Genomic DNA, 20,845 nt, shown 5'->3' with positions numbered 1-20,845 from the left:
AGTGCCTTAAAACATTCGTATACAGCTATGCCGACAGTTAATCTGTATGGGAAATTGGTTGGGAAGCTATTCATTGTCCTGCGAGAGGTGCCCTATCCCCTACGACTCTTTCTCGTGTGCGTGATCTTGCAAGAACAGTAGAGAACATTTCCGTCACTGTGAGCAAGAGTGGGAAAATGAGCATAAGAGAAGCTCAAACATGGTATGATTACTGCTTTTGGCCAATAGCTGGTCTCAAAAACTAGCTTTTGCTTGGTTCCTTGTCTGAGTATAAAAATCACACTCCCTTAGAGCAAATTATCCATCCTAAAAAAGTGTGTAACATTGCAGCTCATACCATGTGGAACCACTGGAAAAAATTCTTCCTCTAGATGTTTGTCTTTTCGAGCCTACGAAACACACAATCGGACTATCTGCAGCTACGCCTTGAAGAATACCCAGTTTCACGGTAAGCTCCACGAAAGACTGTTTCGTACTCGGTTGCATGCCATCACATTACATCAGTTCTCGTCATCCCGTTACACCAATTTGATTCGATATGCATTCTTTAAGAGTGGATACGTGGCTGGACGTCCTGCACGATTTGTAACTCCCAAGGAGTTCGCCTACAATCTTGGCAGTGCGAACCTTTGTGATCACCGTAGCGCAACATTTTTCATTCTGCGTTCGTAGTGTAAGTTAATGGTTTGTTTTGAACATTTCTTGAATGTCGATGACGTCCATTTTGTCAAGTGTAATACATTCGTCCCATAAAAGGTTGATCTCTGCACCTCGCACTCATTCATTTTCTCTCGCCAGCAGCTAATATTTTTCCTGTCGCTAACAAAACACTTTCAAATGAGCCTTACTGCACACTCAACGTCGTTTCGAGCGCTGTGTACTTCAGCACCATCTGTTGTCACGCTGAGTATGTGAGGATGTGAGAATAATATTCTGTATTTTGCATTAATAATGGGAGTGCTACGATGTGCGTTGTTTACATGAGCGCACAAGATCTCAAACTAGTGAGTTTTTTTATTTCTTAAAATTTTTTATATAGTGTATTTGTGGTGCGCCAGCCCATGGCCGTTTAAATTAGAGCGTATCATGACAAGAGACAGTAATATCTTAAGATAGGCTTGACTTTAATTGACGCTGGTGACTCCGGCAGCTAGCTAAGTTAAGCTGACCGATTATATTAGGGGCAGAGGAGCAAGTCACGAAACCAGTGTGGGGTTAGAGGATGTGAAGGGGAAATGTTTCATTATTTGTCTTCCAGCCCTGAAATTCACGGGCGTGCTCGACTTGTACCGCCCATCTGCAGTGGTGTAATTTTGATGCGGAAATTACACGATTCGTAAATGTGCGTTGTAGAACAGGCATCCTTAAATGCGGTACAAATTTGTAGCAATGAATGTGAAATGAAACTGAGGCTGTGGGAATATAACGCAATGAGTGGAGGAAAAGTGACAGTAAAAATATTTAGTAAATGTTTTCGTTCATGATTCATGTTGCCTATTGCAGTTAAATATAAGTACAGTTACTGGTTTTAATAAATTAATCATCCACTCGCACACCAACACAACCCTACTTCCTTAGACAATTACAGCGTCACAAGTACGGGGTCACTGAGGGTGGCTGCAATCTGAAGCACAGAACAGTCGACACGAAGTGTTCCGAATGGTGTCGGCTTTTATTGATCAGTACTTGAGGGCCCGCAACCAAATTATGAAGCCCTAGTCTACTGGAGGCTCACAGCATACCAATTTATGTACAGTACGTTACTTTATGGTCTGGGATATACGTGGCCCAAAGACTACCGGATAACGTTAGTAGTGGTTCTTAAACAAAACATTTAGGCGACCATTGCACTAAAAAAGCACCTGATTTCAAAACACCACATTTATTGATAAAAGCATACTACAAACATAAGACGAACTGCAAAATATTCACAAAATCTTAAAATTTCAACTATGCTATTGTTTCCATCAGCAGCAGCAAGAACAATAGCTGCAGGATAGTTAAATTCGTCCTAAACTTTGCACAATGTAACAGCTTTTACAGAAGTTCATTCTGCTGTCATTATGTTCTTCTGTTATTCATTTCTTCTGTGACACGAGGTAAAGGGAAGACGAGCACATTTTCCCTCAGATGTCTCCACAAGAAAAAATAGTATGGAGTCATGTCAGCACCCCATCCAGGGTTGAGGCGGAGTGCCACTGAGAAACTGACATACGTTGTTGTGGCAGTGTGGTGGAGCTCCATCCTGTTGGAAAAGAAAGTAATCGGAGGCCCCCTGAAGTTTTGGGAAAAGCCGGTTCTCAACATCTGAAGATACATCGTTCCAGTTGTAACGCCGGAAGTACATAGCCTCCTATTTCCATCTATAGTACTACAAATTTTTTCCTTATTTTGTTACCTGAAGGTATGAGATTTCTGTCTTTATATATTGTAAATGTTTTACTATTTGTATATATATATTTATGCATTTATGTCGATGTATAATTGGTTTTTTTGTAAATATTATTTCTATTTTTACGCTGGGTATGGCCTAGGGAAAAGTATGCTATCGAACGATTACATCGATAGGTAGGTCGTGTGGAGAACCAAAGTGTTTAGGATCTTTGGTAGTGTTAACTCTGCCGCGTGGAGGGCGGGCAAAGTTAAGTCTGGCGGGAGTAATGCGGTGGAGCAGGTGTGTTGTGTGACGCTCCCGCGAGTTGCCGCGCTTTCGGGGTTTGGCAGCATGTAATTGCGCTCGACTTGCTATGATAGTTTCTGACACGGTGTCGCGGACGGGAAGCATTAGCTGGCGCACATCAAGAGCCCGTTTTGCCTGGTGACCGTGTCGAGAAGAAGGCGCGCCAACATCCAGCTTCTGCAACAGTGACGGCCGACAATGAGTGACTGTCGCCACCTCCCCGATCGACGACTGCAAACCTTCAATCAACCAACAAGGAAGACTAAAAGCACGTAAAGTTTTAGAACTGTATGGCAGACCTCAGGTTTGCGAAATTGTTGCATCACAAAAATACAGCAACTTAGCATCAACCTTTGTTGCTCATTGTCCCAATTGCATTACCAAGCAGGGTCCCTTCCTTTTCTGGAACGAACCCGAGTGTCGGTGAAATTCATACGCCAGCATTAAAGTAATATCATTCCATTTCACTGCTTTAATTTCAGTTAAACTATTCATAGCTGGCTACAATATTTAGATTACACAAGCAGAAATTAAGAGTGCGAGTTTTGTTACCATATTTTAGCTTACCTGTGACTGCAGCTGAGCTTGGTACGTACTAAATTTTACTATTGTTAACTGTTATCCTCGAAGAAGAAGGAACAATACACTTTTTCACGGGAAATGGAACAAGGAAGTTCACCTTAGCTGAGTCTCTCTCGCGCTCAGTAATGTCGTAAGGCTTCTGGAGTCCCCATATGAGGAAGTTATGTCCGTATACTTTACTGCTAACATGAAATGTTGCTACATTTTTGGGGTCGTGCATTATCCTGCTGAAATGTAGGGTTTCGCAGGGATCAAGTGAAGGGTAGAACCACGGTCGTAACACATCAGAAATGTAACGTCCAATGTTCAAAGTGCTGTCAATGCGAACAAGAGGTGACCGAGACGTGTAACCAATGGAACCCCATACCATCACGCTGGGTGATACGCCAGTATGGCGATGACGAATACACGCTTCCAATGTGCTTTCACCGCGATGTCGCCAAACACGGGTGCGACCATCATGATGCTGTAAACAGAACCTGGATTCATCCGAAAAAATGACGTTTTGCCGTTCGTGCACCCACGTTCGTCGTTGAGTACACCATCGCAGGCGCTCCTGTCTGTGAAGCAGTCATGGTCATGGCTGATAGTCCATGCTGGTGCAAACGTCGTCGAACTGTTCGTGCAGATGGTTGTTGTCTTGCAAACGTCCCCATCTGTTGACTCAGGGATCGAGACGTGGCTGCACGATCCGTTACAGCCATGCGGATAAGATGCCTGTCATCTCGACTGATAGTGATACGAGTCCGTTAGGATCCAGCACGGCGTTCCGTGTTACCCTCCTGAACCCACAAATTCCATATTCTGCTAACAGTCATTGGATCTCGACCAATGCGAGCAGCAATGTCGCGATACGATAAACCGCAATCGCGATAGGCTACAATTCGACCTTTATCAAAGTCGGAAACGTGATGGTACGCATTTCTCCTCCTTAACAAGAGGCATCACAACAACGTTTCACCAGGCAACGCTGTTCAACTGCTGTTTGTGTATGAGAAATCGGTTGGAAACTTTCCTCATGTCAGCACGTTGTAGGTGTCGCCACCGGCGCCAACCTTGTGTGAATGCTCTGAAAAGCTAATCATTTGCATATCACAGCATCTCCTTCCTGTCGGTTAAAATTCGCGTGTGTAGCACGTCATCTTCGTGGTGTAGCAATTTTAATGGCCAGTAGTGTAATACTGGATCTCCTAAATCGACTCCTGTTCCTTCTTCGATCACGCCTTCATTGTGATCTGAGTCTATATCTGCTCCAGGGTACACCTTACAATCCAGTATCTGGTTTCGGAATATGTGTCTGACCATGATTAATGTAACTGAAATCTTCCCGTATCACCCGGCCTTTACCAAGTAGACCTCCTCCTTGAACAGAGTGTTCCCTATCTCTAGCTGAAATTTATTACAGAACTCAATTAGTGTTTCTCCTCTATCATTCCTTGTCCCACGCCCATACTGTCCTGTAACCTTTTTCTTCTACTCCTTTCCCTACAACTGCATTCCAGTCCCCCACGACTATTAGATTTTCATCTCCCTTTATGTACTGTATTATTCTTTCAATATTTTCGTATACTTTCTCTATCCCTTCATCTTCAGCTTGCGACGTCGGCTTGTATACCTGAACTATCGTTGTCGATGTTGGTTTGCTGTCGATTCTGATAAGAACAACTGTATCACTGAACTGTTCACAGTAACATACTCTCTGCCCTACATTCCTACTCATAATGAATCCTACTCCTGTTGTACCATTTTCTGCTGCTGTTGATATTACCCTCTAATCATCTGACCAGAAATCCTTGTCTTCTCACCATTTCACTTTACTGACCCCTACTATGTCTAGATTGAGCCTCTACATTTACATTTTCAGATTTTCTAGTTTCCTTGATATGTTCAAGCTTTTCACATTCACACCCAGACTCGTATAACATTTTCCTTTCGTTGATTATGCAATCTTTTCCTCATGGTCACCTCCCCGTTGGCAGTCTCCTCGCGGAGGTCCGAATGGCGGACTGTTCTCGAATCTTTTGCCAATGGACAGATCATCGTGACATTTTTCAATTACAGCCACATTTCCTGTGGATACACGTTACGTGTATTTAATGCAGCGGTTTCCATTGCCTTCTGCATCATCATGCCGTTGATCATTGCTGATTATTCCGCGTTTGGTGGCAGCTCCCCACCCTAAGGACAAGAGAGTACCCTGAATCTCTATCCACACTTTCGTCTTCTTTGACAAGGCCCCTGACAGAATGAGGGTGACTTCTTATTCCGGTTAGACTCGCATTCGTGAGGACGACGGTTCAAACCCGTCTCCGGCCATCCTGATTTAGGTTTTCCGTGATTTCCCTAAATCGTTTCAGGCAAATGCCGGGATGGTTTCTTTGAAAGGTCACGACAGATTTCCCTCCCAATCCTTCCCTAATCCGAACTTGTGCTCCGTCTCTAATGACCTCGTTGTCGACGAGACGTTAAACATTAACCTCCTCCTCCTCTTTCTTATGCCGGAAGCCTTTGGCAGCCATTTCTAATCATTAATCAAAAATTAAGCAATGGCGCTTTTCGAACAAGGTACCGAGACGTTTTGATTGCTCTTCAAAGACGCTGCCCTTAGACCATGGCTTAAATGCTTGCTTCATCACTGAAAATTAACCGTGGCAAAATATTTTTTCTTCCATGTACTGCAGCAGAGCATTGTTGAAATCAACCCATTTCCTTTCACCACCAACACGAAGAACTTGCATAAACTGTAGTTTGTAATGTTTATAGACGAAACGACATCTTAACACTCGCCAAATAGTGGTACGAGACACTGCCAGTTCTCTGTTTGCACAGCAAGTAGGCTTCCGTGGGCTCTGCGCAAACGTTTGCCGAATTCCTTCCATCACGGTATCAGAAGTCGGCCTGGGCTCTTACTCTTACCATTGCACAAGCACCTTGTCTCTTCATATTGGCGCTACCAGTAACGCTTGTTTTTGGGTGCAGCTTGATCAATGCCAAAACGCCGATGAAAATCACGCTGAATCAAAATCACTGACTCCGCAAACTACAGCACACAAAACGCCTTCTGTTGAGCGACGCCACCTACCTTCTGACTGACTGCAAGCTGAAAAGACGCACTTTCTGTCAAACGGCGATTTTCTGAAACTCTAGGTCACACCCATTCAAATAACCCACATTTTCTTTCCGACACATTCCATGTTTCGTAATTACTGGAGTAAAAAATCAGGTCATCCGTTTTAAAATACCCTCTATGTATAACTTCCAGCAACGAATATTTCCTAACTTGTGATAACATTATGTCGTAAGGTACTGAAAGTACATGCCACTAGCTTGTTCAGTGGTAGATCCACCATTGTATAGTAGTCTAGATGCAAGGGTTGGCGACACTGTACACTCCTGTGCAGTGCTCAGCTTACCGTGTTGTTTGCTCTTTTGTTCCGCTGCGACTGCTGCACCTCTGTAGCTCGTCTTTAATTCCCGCTCACACTCCCGTTTCTTTTTGGAGTCAGTGACCGTGCAGACGTTATCGTCACAGGTGTAGGAACCCCATGGTCCACGTCACTACTGAAAATAGCTTGCAGCTCAGATAGTCACAACAGGGTGGTGGTATCGCTGCCTTCAAGTCCCCTTTTCCCATTAACGTATATATCCTTGAGTTCCTGTGCTAATTACAGCATAATAATAAACCATACAAACACGCAAAAAACCAGTTCCTCGTTATGCTGTTGATACAGAAACAGGGTTACGTCACTCAGTAAACATGGAAACGACAGGCAAAACTGCTCTTGAGTAGATTCTTGACGTACCGTAAATATTCACAAATAGCTTACGTTTTTCTGTTTCAGTCTTCCGTCTTGTGTGGTGGACAATCGATGGGCGAATCTGGTGACACGTCATATACAGGTTACTATTTCGATGATACTCGCCTGTTTTCCGCAAACTACAAATATAAATCGTTTGTACTCAGCACTGAAATTCTCTCTGCAAAATTTTTTCAGTTAAGAAAAAAGTGTGAATAATTGGTTTACTTAGTTAGTTACATGTTCCTATAGATTATCTGAACGATTGTTTTATTGAAATGATGTGAAACTAGTTAATTTACAAGATATGCATAATTTTTAGACTACATGAATGAACACATTATTCTGTTCAAAAATGGTTCAAATGGCTCTGAGCACTATTGGACTTAACTTCTGAGGTCATCAGTTCCCTAGAACTTAGAACTACTTAAACCTAACTAACCTAAGGACATCACACACATCCATCCCCGAGGCAGGATTCGAACCTGCGACCGTAGCGGTCTCGCGGTTCCAGACTGTAGTGCCTAGAACCGCTCGGCCACCCTGGCCGGCCATTATTCTGTAGTCCAACTCTTGTAACAACATATAAAAGCCAGATTTGTTACAGGCTACCAGCTTTTAAATAGAAATTCGTCCTTGAAGTAGAAGGAGTTATTATTTGACGATAAGTTTAAAGCTTGCTTTGCAATTTGTCACACATCTTATGTCATTGGAAAATGATCATAAGTTTTTGTTGCCGCGCAGTGAACTCATTTCTGAGCCACTGAAACGTTTAACTGTGTGTTATAAGGATCATTTCTCCTCTTGTGTATTGTAGGTGTACATATCGCTATTCTTCTCAAATTGTAATGGATTATTTACGACGAATTTCACGATTGTATATGTATTACAAAATGGAGCAGTTAAAATGCCTGATTTCTTCGAGTGGTAGTAGCTACATGACGACCGCACATGAACATCACGCTATATTCCGACTGCTTGCTTTTGTGCAATCAGCACTTTCTCTCTAAGTGATGAGTTATCCCAGAATTATCCCATATGACTTTATTGAGTATAAATATGCAAAATATGTAAAAAAGTTGATTCGTTTGTTTCCAAGACTAGCAATTGTACGAAAGGTAAAAGAAGCTGAACTTAACTGTTGGGGAAGCTCAGTAAAATGCTTCTTCCTGTTCAAATTTCCATCAACCCAAAAATTTCGAACATTCTCTCCTATATTCACTGACTGCAGTTCATGTGCTGAAGAAAAAAACATTTTAACACCGAAGCTGCTTTTTATTTACTGGCTGACTAATGCCGGGCTCTGCCCATTATCACAATTCACGTATATGTATTTAAGATGTGGTTGGGATGGATTGTTCTATTTATATCACCGCACGGAAATGTATCTCCCATCTTTATCGTCCAGCACATTATCATCCACGTGACAACAGTATTACATACACAATGGAGAATTTGTTCTTACTGGATTACGCCGTAACCACTCTGGCTTATTTATCGTAGGTCACATGGGTCATATTATGCTGGATAATAAACATATATGTGTGATGACGTAAACAGAACCGTCCACACCAACCATATATGTAGCTCGTGAAAATGGGCAAAGCCAGAAACTAGTAATTAAACAGCAGCTATAGTGTTATAATGCCTTTTCTTCAATATTTGAGAGTTGCAAGACACGACGTACCGAAAATCTGGATACAACGTGTTTTGCCAAGATTAAGTGACGCTCCATTTCCAGAAAGCAGCTTAATAATTCTCTGAAAAACATAATTAACAATCTGTTTCGTTTCTTTGTCACGAACAGGTTTTATTAAATTGCTTGTATCGTTTGCAAAAAGTACCTTTTCTGCTTGTTAAATGTTTGGTGAAGATCATTAACATATATAAAAAAATCGGAGTGGAGCCAAAATTGAAACCTGTCGGACACCGTTTGTGATTTATTCCCTGCTACTATAATTTTCGATCTTTCTAACATTGCTTGAATTATTCACCGCCACTTTTTGCATTCTGTTTGATAAGTATGATTCAGTACTGTAACATATGGTCGTACTAATGTCTGGAATTCACTGACCTAGGTGACGTAGTGTTTGAGAGAGTGGCTGCGGCTTCCCTAAATCATTTTCTGTAAATTCCAGGATGACACAGGGGAATACCTTCCTCACCTTTCGTCAGTTCAAGTTTGTTCTCCGTACCAAAACACCTCGTCACCCATGGGAGGTTAATTCCTATTGTATCTCCCTTCCTGTTTCTGGATTCTTGACAATGTGCTCACAGTGAAAGGTGCCCCCTGTTTAATAGGCACTTTCACAGCCTTCCATTATTTCCTGGATAAACTCAGAGAGACTGCTATAATAAGTTTCGATTAATCGATACAAGCTCTGCAGTAACATCTTTGCTTGGTCACTACTGGAATGTAGAGTGGGATTTTGCTTTCAACCAATGAGCGCCGTTCACGGCTTGCCACCGATGTGGTTCTGTTCGTCTGGAGAGTATGCACCATTATTCTATATTCGCTATTCAGTGGATCTTTTGTGAAGCAGAAGTGTCTGTGTTGAGATCTGATGTTGAGAAGACGACTGCTCATGCTGATGTGCAGATACTGCAATGCATAAGAAATCGGCTCACGCCATTATAATTTATTTGCCTCAATGAATGTTACTTTTCGTTTCCAAGTTAATTTTACTTTGCTTCATTAAGATCACTCCACAAGTAGGTATCGTATCGTGAGTTTGCGTGCAGTAAAATAGTAGGTCATAAGTTGCTTAACCCACAACTGACTCGACGTTTGATTATAGCATCCATATTATTTTGTTTGAGTTCGTAACTTTGTAAATTCCAAGATATTACCCTCTCCTGAAGGATAAAGACCATTTAGTAAGAATTAATGGTTGCGAAGACGACGTTACTTCCGCTTGTAAGTCTTAATCTGGCAGTTGTAGTTTGAAATATCGCTGCGTGGTTATAAAGTTATCTTGTTTTCAGTGATAATATTCTTTTTGTTAATTCACTTCTCTAGGTTTCATTTTACCACGAACCTTTTCTTTGTGTTTAGCCACGCGAGTGTGTCATGTTCGTTGGGTGCCAACCTGTTATTTACGTGAGGTCACTTCACGACTGGCTTGCGCTATGGTGGATAGACGATCACCAGTTGAGCTGCACCTAAGCAATATTGGTAGCAAGTAAAACTTCTCTCCATACTGTTAGGTTTCAGGTGCTGATATAGGTAGGTTAACATGTATTGCTGTTGTTACTGCTATTCACAAGGTATTTTGCTAGTAATCTAACTCACTGTTACGAAGTTATGGAGGAAGAAGAATGAGGATTTAAAGTTCTCTCTGACTTGAAGCTGCTTTTTCTGTGCTTTAAATCTCTGCTTACACAAACGAGGAGACAGTCTCTTTGAACAGGTGAACGCTATTAGCATAAATCTAACACATGAGCAATGCAACCTATTGCCTTTATGAAGCAATAGACTCATAGTTCAGTATATCATTATTAGATATGCATGTCCATTATTTTTTGTTGCACGAAATTTGTGAATTCATGTTTGTCGTGTGATTAATTTTCGAGCCATATCGCATTTCAAAATTGTCTCTCTGGGACATTAGAACTATACGTTTCGGATACCTTGAAAGTATCAGGACTTCTTTGTCACTTCTTTTAGGAGTACCCCATGATTTACTAGAGACGCGCGCGCGAGCACACACACACATACACACGCACGCACACACACACACACACACACACACACACACACACACACACACACACACACACACACACACACTCACTCACGCACAATCCATGTTTCACCACCGTGCAATTCTGTTCTCCAAAAATACATTCTCAAAAATTTCTTCCTCAAATTAAGACTGTTTGATACTAGCAGCTTGGCCAGGAAAGCCTTTTTGCCAGTGCTAGCATACTTATGTCCTCCTTGCACCTTCCACCATGGGTAATTTTAATTCTTATCTATAAGAATTCCTTAACTCAGGCTACTTCATGATCCCCAATTCTGGTGTTAGGTTTCTGATTGTTCTCATTTCTGCTACTAGTCATAATTTTCTTCCATTTATTCTCCATCCATATTCTGTAGTTATTAAACTGTTTCATTTAACTGTTTCATTAAACTGTTCATTCAGTTCTACAGATCCCGTAATTCTTGTTCACTTTCACTGATGACAGCAACGTTATCAACGAATTGTATCACTGCTATCATTTCACCTTCAACTTTAGTCCCAATTCTCCAACCTTTCTATTATTTTCGTCATCCCTTCTTCGATGTATATATTGAATAGTAGGGGCGAAACACTATATCCCTGTCTTAAACACTTCGTAATTCTAGGACTTCGTTCTTAATCTTCCAGTTACTGTTCCTTCTTTATTCTTGTACATACTGTATATTACAAGGCTTCCCCTATAGTTTGTCGCTATTCTCAGCATTTCGAACATCATGCACCATTGAAATCGTATGAACGGAAATAGGCACTTGCTAAACAAACCTTGGCTTGTGGTGTATTATACCAAAGTGCTTTAATAATGAATTAAATAGGCACGCGAGTATGTGTATTATATGTAAATAACACGCATTATATAGCTGGACTGACAAGCATCCACAGAGGCACCGATGTCGGTCATATATGACAATCACAACATTATGCATGCGTAACTAACTTGTTGAAGTTACTCTTTTTACATTCACACTGAAACCAGTGCGAAAATTTTGTACGTGCGTTGGTAGAAGGCACATTACACTTGTCTTGGGCTATTGTGGTATAGATTTACTGTGTCACCACAAACAACGTGAGAACGGCTGTATTCATCACAGCCCCAAAGAGAATTTTCGATCACTTACGGATATATTATGTAACCGTATTATTATTATTACTATTATTTTTACTATTTTAACACCGACGTACTCAACGAAATACGTCCGTGGGTAAGAGAACAACTTGAGTAAACACAAAACAATCTCAGGCTCCGCAATACTGCTCTTAGGTGAACTTGCCCTTGTTAACGTAAGACGAGCTTCTCACTGACAGTTTCGGGCGGAAGTTTAAAACCAGCGTGTTCCACGTAATTTATAAAATTAACAATCAGCAAACGCTTCTCCCTAATACGGATAATGTTGTTTCGCACATAGCTTCCTCCGTGACACAGATCACATCACGTCACATCACGTTCAGATGATTTCATATTTAAAGCCATGTAAACGTTCCAAATTAACCAATGACAGTGACTGAGAGAACTAAATTCCCAGTCAGATTGCGATCAAGAAGCACCATCCAGCTAATTTAAGAAAAATGTTAAAATTATTGTAGAAAACATCAAAACTACTAGCACATTACAAAACAGTTTACACGTCGTCTGATTGTATATATAAACCTACCCTCTCCATTTCTATTTACTTCCGCACTCGCTAATTCTAACTCTTGCCAAAAGAAATGCTTCCTGTGCAGATGATTCAATAAATTTTGCTCAACCGGCCAAAACAATTCACGTGACGGAATCCGGATAGTAAGCTAAGCTGCATTCGCAAGCGTAGCAGTCTGTGGCGTCCTTGCACCTCTTCTGCATTGTTTTCCAGGAGAAGAGCTAAGTGCAGCATAAAAAAGTTACCTGGATCTAAAGAGATGTGATTCGTCTCTAATGGTTTCCAATTATCCAACGGCAGACCGCAGTTGTGTAGAACCTCAACAGCTCTAAAAAGTTATTAAATAACCTAACCGATCGTCGGCGCTTTATTCGATGTGTTACGAGAAGGCTACCTGGCGCATAACACGTACTCTCAAGGCTTGTTCGGAGAAACGATTTCCAATCTTTTTACCGCATCGCCACACCAGTTCCGTTCCTTCTCTGAGTGTCGATCACCCCTATAGTCGTGGAAAGCTATCCTCGACTTTCAGACGGCATAGTACCAACTTGTGTAGAGTCGCAGTATTGTGTACTGGCGTACAGTTCGCGCCCTTGCGCTTTTAATGCTCTGAATTATTTCAAATGACACCTCAAATATACAGCCTACTCTCGGCTCTTCCAAAACAACACAGCAGAGGCGATATTATCTCGGTGACCTTTTTTTGTAATTGTATTTTTTGTTACCTGTGTACAGAAATGTTCCATATTCTAATGGTTAAATGCACTTTGTCTGTCATGACTTCTTAATGTGGCAGATTCCATTTAAAATTAATTAACTGTAAATAAGAAAAGAATACAGGTTTCATATCAATCAAGATTTCTCTTACTGTGTTACGCTGCATTACTTATGACATTTTCTGAGGTTGTGTGAGAAGACATGTATGCATTTTATATCCGTGTTTGAATACAAGAAGCATGATTTCAGCTATCGTTCATTTATGAACACAGTTCACTGTTTGGAATTAATAAGTGATTGTACTCACTATACTTACAACATACAAAACACTAGCTTAGTCCCCGCTGCTTCCCTCCCATCTGCGTTGTAATTGCAACGAAAATAATTTTATAAACAGGCATTAGGCCTACTGAAAAATTAATTAATCGAAGAGCCGTTTCTTTTTCTGTGCATATTCCTAAAATGTTCATCCTCTAATAAATATTTCTTTATTTCTAACGGAGAGTCGAATACAAATTTTCAAAGACTAATCTTAAAAAATACTTTGATAGTGCAATATTTTCACGAAACGGTTCACCCCTTTAGAGGCTGAATTTCCAAAAACATTGAAACATCTTTTTTAGTAAAATTCTCGGATATCCGGCCGGGTAGCGTCCACTATATTTCGGAAACAGACTTATTCGCCTACGTGTAGCGGTTTGGCTTGGGCGTATAGAGATGATAGAGCGAGGCAATACTTACTTTCGACCAAACGGTGAAAATTTCGTATACCTTTTGTAAATGTGATCTGTTGTAAACGCAGTAGTTCCCAAAGTATTGTCCCCACTGTAGCCAAGTAAAAGTGATTCTGTGTGTTTCTTTCCTTTTGTCCCTTATTTTCGGTTTACAGACGTTATTCAGTAAAAGAAGCGCAATGAAACAATTCGAAAGGCCATACCCTAATTCACTTATGACGCAATATGGTAATTTATTTTTGTTGTACTCTACTTCGCAATAAACCAGCGGAGACCGTAATACCAGTAAATAAAATAATAAATCTCAATTCAATGAAAATTGTCCAACGCGGTGAACACTTCACTTCGATTGGGATGAACATGTGCGGCACGCCGATAGGCTGAACCGCTGTACGAGCGGCGAGGTATGCCATTGGTGACGTCACATGTTCATTTTTTCGCCCACCTTTGGGATATTTCCCGACATTTGTGACCCCATGTGTCTTATTTAAAATTACTTTTTCAGCGTCACCTACGTCGCTTCGGAGGTTTTTGAACATTACTGAGAAACATCCTATATACACTCCTGGAAATTGAAATAAGAACACCGTGAATTCATTGTCCCAGGAAGGGGAAACTTTATTGACACATTCCTGGGGTCAGATACATCACATGATCACACTGACAGAACCACAGGCACATAGACACAGGCAACAGAGCATGCACAATGTCGGCACTAGTACAGTGTCTATCCACCTTTCGCAGCAATGCAGGCTGCTATTCTCCCATGGAGACGATCGTAGAGATGCTGGATGTAGTCCTGTGGAACGGCTTGCCATGCCATTTCCACCTGGCGCCTCAGTTGGACCAGCATTCGTGCTGGACGTGCAGACCGCGTGAGACGACGCTTCATCCAGTCCCAAACATGCTCAATGGGGGACAGATCCGGAGATCTTGCTGGCCAGGGTAGTTGACTTACACCTTCTAGAGCACGTTGGGTGGCACGGGATACATGCGGACGTGCATTGTCCTGTTGGAACAGCAAGTTCCCTTGCCGGTCTAGGAATGGTAGAACGATGGGTTCGATGACGGTTTGGATGTACCGTGCACTATTCAGTGTCCCCTCGACGATCACCAGTGGTGTACGGCCAGTGTAGGAGATCGCTCCCCACACCATGATGCCGGGTGTTGGCCCTGTGTGCCTCGGTCGTATGCAGTCCTGATTGTGGCGCTCACCTGCACGGCGCCAAACACGCATACGACCATCATTGGCACCAAGGCAGAAGCGACTCTCATCGCTGAAGACGACACGTCTCCATTCGTCCCTCCATTCACGCCTGTCGCGACACCACTGGAGGCGGGCTGCACGATGTTGGGGCGTGAGCGGAAGACGTCCTAACGGTGTGCGGGACCGTAGCGCAGCTTCATGGAGACGGTTGCGAATGGTCCTCGCCGATACCCCAGGAGCAACAGTGTCCCTAATTTGCTGGGAAGTGGCGGTGCAGTCCCCTACGGCACTGCGTAGGATCCTACGGTCTTGGCGTGCATCCGTGCGTCGCTGCGGTCCGGTCCCAGGTCGACGGGCACGTGCACCTTCCGCCGACCACTGGCGACAACATCGATGTACTGTGGAGACCTCACACCCCACGTGTTGAGCAATTCGGCGGTACGTCCACCCGGCCTCCCGCATGCCCACTACACGCCCTCGCTCAAAGTCCGTCAACTGCACATACGGTTCACGTCCACGCTGTCGCGGCATGCTACCAGTGTTAAAGAGTGCGATGGAGCTCCGTATGCCACGGCAAACTGGCTGACACTGACGGCGGCGGTGCACAAATGCTGCGCAGCTAGCGCTATTCGACGGCCAACACCGCGGTTCCTGGTGTGTCCGCTGTGCCGTGCGTGTGATCATTGCTTGTACAGCCCTCTCGCAGTGTCCGGAGCAAGTATGGTGGGTCTGACACACCGGTGTCAATGTGTTCTTTTTTCCATTTCCAGGAGTGTATATTGGTCGTTACCTCCTTCACCACTCAGCTCCTATAGCTATCCGTGCGGCCACTGTGCTGTCTGTCGAAATACCGTGGAGAAATTACGACGTGAATTCTATAAGCTAGAAATACACCGAGAAAATATCAGACCGCATAACATACTTTTGTTGTTTCTGAGGAGTAAAGTGCTGAAACAGGCATTATTTTTTATTTCTGGCAGAGAAACCAAATATGAGTTTTCGTAATTCTAGCTTCAAAACTGCCTTAATAGCTACAAATTTTCAAGAATTCTCACATCCCCTATTTCACCCCATTAGGGATGCTGTTTCGAAAACTACCTTCTATCCTCAGTGACTTAGGCTGAGCGATGGCGTGTCAATGAATCTGGCAGGAAATTTCATTTTATGCACTCATCAAAGAAAATTTTGCATCACCTCGGTTTGGAGAGTTCCCGAACGTGTACAGAAAATTGGAATAGATATCAACATCAACATCTTTTACGCTCTTTTTATTGCTCATGAAAACCACACGTTGCATGTTATACCACCATACATTGAGACCTTCAGATTGAAGTACACATCGGTACCTCTAATACCCAGTAGCACGTCGTCTTGCGTTGATGCACGCCTGTATTCGTCGTGGCATACTATGCACAAGTTCATCAACGCACTGTTGGTCCAGATTGTCCCACTACTCAACAGCGTTTCGGCGTAGATCCCTCAGAGTGATTTGTGTGTCATGTCTTCCAGAAACAGCCATTTTCGATCTATCTCAGGCAGGTTTGATAGGGTTCATGTCTGGAGAACATGCTGGCCACTTTAGTCGCACAATGCCGTTATCCTGAAGAAAATCATTCACAAGATGTGCAATATGGGGGCGCAAACTGCTGTCCATGAAGACGAATGCTCGCCAATATGCTGCCGATATGGTTGCACTATCGGTCGGTGGATGGGATTCACGTATCGTACAGCCGTTACGGCGCCTTCCATGACAACCAGTAGCGTATGTCAGCCCCACATAATGCCACCCAAAAAGACCAGGGAACCTCCATCTTTCTGCACTCGCTGGTCAGGCGTTGAGCCTGACCGCGTTGCCTTCAAAAAGGTCTCTGACGATTGTCTGGTTGAAGGCATATGCGACACTCATCGGCGAGGAGAACGTGATGCCAATCCTGAGCGGTCCATTCGGCATGTTGTTGGGCCCATCTGTACCGCGCTGCATGGCGTCGTGGTTGCAAAGATGGACCTCGCCATGGACGTCAGGAGTGAAACTGCCCATCATGGAGGCTATTGCACACGGTTTGAGTCGTAACATGACGTAACGTTGCTGCACGGAAAGCATTAGTCAACATTGTGGCGTTGCTGTCGTGATTGTTGGATGTGAGGTCCGCCAGTTTTGTAAAACACCGTTTTTCTCAGTACCCAAACATGTTTCGGCACCGCTGTGGTTTTCGTTTTTATTTATTCTGCAATGTGAACATTTTTGTTAAATTATTATAAAATTATGTTCATTTTTAGTTCAAACAACACATCATTTCTTTTTGTTAATACCTAAGACTGAGCACACCTAATATTAATTAAAAATTGACTAGAGAATTGGTAACTGCAGAAATAACCCAGATAATCGGAACACAGAAATCCACAATTATTTCTAATCATAAAACATCAGAGGGACTCACAGCCAGCAAACTTAAACAAAAATTTAAACAGAACAATGTCATAGTAATAAGAACAATCAAGGGATTATTATTTTAATTATGGATGGACAAGAATACATGCAGAAAACACTAGATTTTCTCAAAGACAACAACATCACAAAACTGATCAGTGACCCAACAGCAAGATACCAGAAAAACATTCAACAGACACTGTAAAACATCAATAATACGTTGTCAAAAGGCCAGGTAAAGAGGATGACACAGAAAAATCCAAAAGCGCTCACCCTAAATGCCCTACCAATGGTTCACAAAGATAACATCCCAATAAGACCCGTCATTAACTTCCGAAATGCTCCATCCTACCACCTAGCCCAATAAACACACACACTACTGGAAAAACTGTACACGTTTGATAACAACAGGAATCTGGAAACCTCAAAGGAGTTAATAGACAAAATCAAGAACATACACATACCGGCCATAGAAACCCTCATATCATTCGACGTCACATCAATGTACACTTGCATTCCAATAAATGAAACAATCCACATCATCACACTAAGATTAAAACAGTAAGGAAACATACTAGACACAGACATCGATGAAATAACAACCATACTCAATACCATAACATCAAAAAATTATTTTGTATTCAACAAAGAATTTTGTTCTCAACACGAACGACTGCCAATGGAAACGCCAATCAGTAGCCTCCTAGCTAATATATTCATGAACAACCTGGATCACATGATCTTCAAACACGTAATAAAAACAAAGAACAACAAATTTATATACTGGTACCGTTATGTCGATGACATAATATGCCTGATTGATGAACCACGCACACACACATAGAACAGCTACACAATGAAATAAACTACTTACACCCAAAAATTAACTTCACATTAGAAACAGAAACTAACAACACACTACATTTTCTAGATCTCACTAGACAAAAAACAAATAACACAGACAACGTCCCAATATTCAGGAAACCGACAACCACAAGCACCACCATTCACAACATATCAAACCATCCATTGACACATAAGCATGAAAACTTGAGATTCATCCTCCACAGATTAAACAGAGCACCCATGTACAAACAGAACTACACACAAGACCTAAACACAATAAAACAAATAGCAGTAGAAAATGGCTATACTACCCATATGGTAGACAAGTTAAATCAAAATATATGCAAACAGTACAAATATGAACACACCGCACACATACAAATCCTCACCCAGCACAACAACACAAAACACAAACAATGACCACATACAAGACACAACAGAGCACCAACACACACAAAACGAGATGGAACATACTCACCTACAATAACAAGATTGTTCACAGAATAGGCAACATATTAAAGAAACAGGGACTCCAAATAAAATACAGGACGGAGAACACAACACAGAAAAAGATCAGAACGCAAGAAACACCCATGGATAATTTTAGCAGATCATGAATATATGAACTCACATGCAACACTTGCCAGTCAGTGTACATAGGACAAACATGCAGAAAGTTCAAAACAAGACATTCAGAACATCTTAGAGCTTTAAAAAGCAACAGCTCCCATAGCACATTTGCTGACAACCCTGTAGCCAACAATTACTACCCAACCACAATAGAAATAGACTTAAGAATACCAAAACCCAGCCACAGCCTATACAGCAAACTGACCATTGAGGAAAACTTCCATATCCCGAAGGCAGAAGCAGAAGGAAAACAGGTCTTAAACGAATACACAACACTCTGCAAGGACGCACTATTTAACTCATTCAAGTAACTTTACAAATAAAACAGCACAAACAGATAAAGTCCACACACACACGCACACACACACACACACACACACACACACACACACACACACACACACGAAAAACAGATACACTAAAATCTGCAAAGACGCACCATTTACACACAAAAGGAATACTATATAAAAGACAAAACACACAGCTAAGAAGCGCACAGAAAACACACACAGCACACACACACACACAGACACACACAAGATAAAATGCAAACAAAATTCAAAGTTGGCGCCGAACTCTCTGGTGAACAAATGAACACTGACCGGGCTGGGACACACAACAAACCACAACCACACTGTGTTGTGGCAAAGTGAAAAGTGTTTTATTACATTATTTATGGAAAGTACTTGTTATAGTTACGTGTGCATCATAACACCTCAGCATGATGGGGAGAATGGAAGTGCTTGTCACACGAAAATGTAAGTAAAAACGAATATAGACGCGAAAAGCTAAATTACATTCCAGAAGATAGGTTAACTCCCAGCAAAAAACTTTCTCATCAACATCGTTTGGTTGCAGATGATGTGATAAACCTTCTGCATTTCCTTTATGTTTTTGTCTTCTTTGAAGGCAAAGAGAGAATATGAAGCGGTAGCCCGTCATAGAGCCTATGCCTACCGTCATGCATTTTTTGACTTTCAGTTGTTAAAAAACAGCAGGAGGAAGGAAGGATTCGCGCTCAGCTAGTGAACGAGTGAGAAGCACACCATTTTTAGTGAGTAATTGTAGACCGCCATTTTGGGGTCGCTATGAATAAGTGAGGAGTATGTATTTCATACGTGCACCGTTTAGGAAATTACAGTATTGTTTTATTAACAGAAAGGTCGTGTGAGTTATTATTTCAAATAGTACAATAACTACAAGAACCGAAGCCCACCTGTGTACTTTGAAAAATTACGAAGATCCGATAAGCTCAATGGGAACACGGTCAAGACTTCAAAGGTGAACACGGCGACCAAACATGGCATTATAAAGAATGGTAAGCACAAATCTACAGCGGAGAAAGAAACTACTTCGCCCTGCAAAATAATATGAACTAATACGAACTTATTTCCAGGCATAGCTCAGCTTACTGTGCTCGTCATTCATGCCAAAAAATTAATAAAATTAATCTGATTAATTCAATACATTTTAAAAAGCCACGCATTTCAACATTTTATTAGCATCTATTCCAATATTTTATTATATTATAAAGTGGCGACAAGTGACAGGCACGATACGTAGTGGGCAAAACTGTGAGTACTAGTATTGTTAGGAAAATGAATATACATGTATGTTAACAATTTCTTTATGTTCCATGTACGCTGATGATGTGACTGAGACGGTGATGTGATACTGAAGAAATACTGCCAAAAGCAAATAATAAATAAATTAGAAGGAAGAAGACAACAATACCAAGAGCACACAACAAAGCACAATAGAGGAAGTATTATTTACAAGACAACAATCAGGTAGGACCGCGCAATGCATATAGAGAATGCGTTCCCAGTAGACCTATTAGAAAATCC

The sequence above is a fragment of the Schistocerca serialis genome, chromosome 9, assembly GCF_023864345.2.
Source record: "Schistocerca serialis cubense isolate TAMUIC-IGC-003099 chromosome 9, iqSchSeri2.2, whole genome shotgun sequence".
Taxonomy (NCBI): Eukaryota; Metazoa; Arthropoda; class Insecta; order Orthoptera; family Acrididae; genus Schistocerca; species Schistocerca serialis.
This window is presented reverse-complemented; position numbering follows the sequence as displayed.